Consider the following 3438-nt stretch of genomic DNA (forward strand, 5'->3'; position numbering starts at 1 on the left):
CCAAGGGTTGTTGATAATTGATAATCCATATCAATCGAATGTCCATTTATACGCCTACTAATTAACCAACTAATTGATCTATATTTGGACAATACCGTATCATGCATGCAAGGCTGCACTTTAAATCATTATATTCCTTTGGTTGTGCTTTCAGATTTGGAGCATTGCTTTGGGCTTCATTGGAATTAAGAAACAAATTTTACCAAATATGCTAAATCAAATATCAGTTAATTGTTTAAAAATGGTTTATCTTTTTTTTTTTTTTTTGGTATATGAGAACATATAGTTGATGATGAAAAAGCTTAAAGGTTCAAACTTTTTCAAGTAATCTAATTATGTCGATAAAAAATTTGAATTATTGAACAAAATTTATCCAACAAAATATCTAGCCATTTTGTATTCTTATAGAACATTTGTGTCGTGTCTTCCTTTAATAGAACATTCTGCATCGATGGCCTTTGCTTGTAAAGAATCTAATTTGGGACAATCGAGATAATGCAATTGGACGTCCAATCCCCGGGCACCACATTCTTATACAACTTTAATTTTACTTTATGCAATTTAGTTGGTCCAGATGCCAACTCCATATACTTTCAAAAGGCAAAATATTTGGTTCCTTTCTCATCTTATTGGGTGGGGGTAATACTACACTTATTGCCATTTTTTTTTACATTAATTTATATTTTATCAAAATAAATTAATCAATAATTATTTATGAATAAATTAACCAATAATTATCTTTCTAAAAGAACTAATATTTATTGTGTCTTTGCAATAATCTTGCTAAGTATTATTTTATAAATTAATTAACACCCGCTAGCTTTAAACAATATTTAATACCCTCACAACAATCTTATTAGTATTATTTATAAGCAAATTAATTTATAAAATTAATCCTAAACTTAAAATAATAACAAAAAAATTTGCACTATTTTTTATTTTACTTTTAAGACCGATTTGATAAATCAATTTTTTTTCATTAATATCCTAGAATATTATTGTAAGAGTTTTATTCTAAAAATAAAGAAAAAAACAAGGGAGCAAATGTAACATATTTAAAAGTAATAGCGTTTAAATGTATTTTTAAAAATATACAGATTAAGTGGGTACTTAAGTCAAAATATAAAGACTAATGAGTATTTACTTTATTGGATGCATGTTCATTTTACGATTGTCACATTGTAGCTCAAAAAAATGAAAAATCACATACATATATGAAACAAGAGAAAAAGAACACTAATGGCTCATTCAGTATTCTTTTCAATTTGTATTTTCATAATACAAAAATGAGAATGAGAATAGTATTTTACAGTCGTTATGTTCTGAAGTTGAATACGCATGTGATATTATTTTTTATATCCTCTATTTAAAAAATAAAAATAATTGGTACTATTTTCTATATCCTAGACTTGATAAAAAAAAAAAAAAGTAATACACGTTCAGTAGTCAGTTGAAAATGATAAGCACAGTGAGTTTATGTTTGGTAGTTTTATTTTCAAAATCATTTTTTTACTAAACATAAAAGTTATAACTGTAATTAAAATGGCTATATAAGAAAAAATATAACATAATATTGTTTTGTTTAATCTCTCTAAATAATAAATAAATTTTTAGATAAAAATATATTTACCATAAATAAATTAGCATGAAATTTTAAAATAGGTGGTATATCTTCAATAAATTAGCATTAATAAAAATGTCATAATTTGATTAAAGTTGCCCTATATTAAATATTTTTCAGATTCATTCAAATAACTTAGTATTTGTAGTTGCCTAAATTAATGTTTGCAAGTCATCATTTTCAACTATTCCTGCTGTTTGTAACACAATATGGCTGACATACTTTCAATCACGAATATCCCAAAACCCAAAGCACTCCCTCACGTGCTCTTAAAAAAATAAAACACAAATATTCAAATAATATGCTGGACTCGAGATATAAATCTAATTTTCCCACTTAGGAGAAATTTCAAGAGAATAAAAAATAAAAAATCAATATTTTAGTGTTTATCTATAAATACTAGTTCAAATCTACATGAACAATGATTTCATAATATTTTTTAATAAGAAAAGAAAATACAAATGGTGGGCTGGTCAGAAAAAATAATAAAAAATGAAAAATAGGAAAAAATAAGAAGAAAAAATTATTTGGAAAATGGTGGAATGGAGTGATTTTCTAGATAAGGAAGAATGAAGATAAAAGATAAGAGGCGGGGAAGGATGTCTGCGAGTGAGAGAACCAACTGATAAATGAAGAAGAAAAAGTTGGTGAGAGAAGGAAGAAAGTAGAAACTACAATTGTTAATTGGAAAATATATTTTATAATTTATTTCATAAAATATTTAAAATATGTTTAACTTATTTTTTTAATTAAAAAAATTATCATTGCACCAGCTTTATTTTATCTTATGTTCATTCAACCACTACAAAATTTTAACATGTACTTTACACTATTTTTTTTTCACATTTGTATCAACTAGCCACTTTTCCATTAACACTATTAAATAATTTTAATAAAATGATAATTTTATCCCCAAATAATTTAAAAGACTATTTTATCTTATAAAAATTTTTAAAATTAAAAATTATAATCATAAAAATATCCCTAAATTTAATAAAAAATAAATCCCAAATAGAGGTGCTCAACTGATTTTTACTAAATTTAGATTTTACAAAATTTTAATAATTATTTTTATTAAAAATTATAATTTTATAAAATTTTAATATAAATAAATGAATTTATTTATTAAAAAGTGATAAGTTTGTAAAATTTAATGAAAATAACTGAATTTATTTCTTAAAGGAATAAATCCTAAAATTTTAATAATTTAGGGGATTTTTATTAAATCCCAAAATTTTACAATTATTTTTATAATTATAATTTTATATTAAAATAATTTTTATTAAAAATAAAAATTATAATTTTGGGATTTATTTTTATTAAATTTAGGGATATTTTTATCATTATATTTTATTATTTTTTAAAGTTTTTATAAATAAAATGGTCTTTTAATTTATTTGGGGGTAAAATTATCATTTTATTAAAATTATTTAATATTGTTAATGCAAAAGTGGCTAGTTGATACAAATATGAAAAAAAAAATGTGGTGCAAAGTAAATGTTAAAATTTTATAGTATTTGGATGAACATAAGACAAAATAAATGTGGTGCAATGATAATTTTCCTTTTAATTATAACCGTTAGGTGGGCAATAAAAGCCTTTGGCGGAGAATATTTTTTCATATCTATAAAAGTAATTATGAGGTTTAATTTTATTTTTTAATTTTAAAATAATTGAGTGGAGGTAGTATTTTTTTTTTTACTTCCTTGGATTAGGGATGGCAATGGGCACCGCCCGCAGCGGGTTTGCCATTACCAAACCCAAACCCGCACAAAATTTAAATTACCAAACCCACCCGCAACCCGCAGCGGGTTTTA

The sequence above is a fragment of the Citrus sinensis genome, chromosome 3 (assembly GCF_022201045.2).
Source record: "Citrus sinensis cultivar Valencia sweet orange chromosome 3, DVS_A1.0, whole genome shotgun sequence".
NCBI lineage: Eukaryota > Viridiplantae > Streptophyta > Magnoliopsida > Sapindales > Rutaceae > Citrus > Citrus sinensis.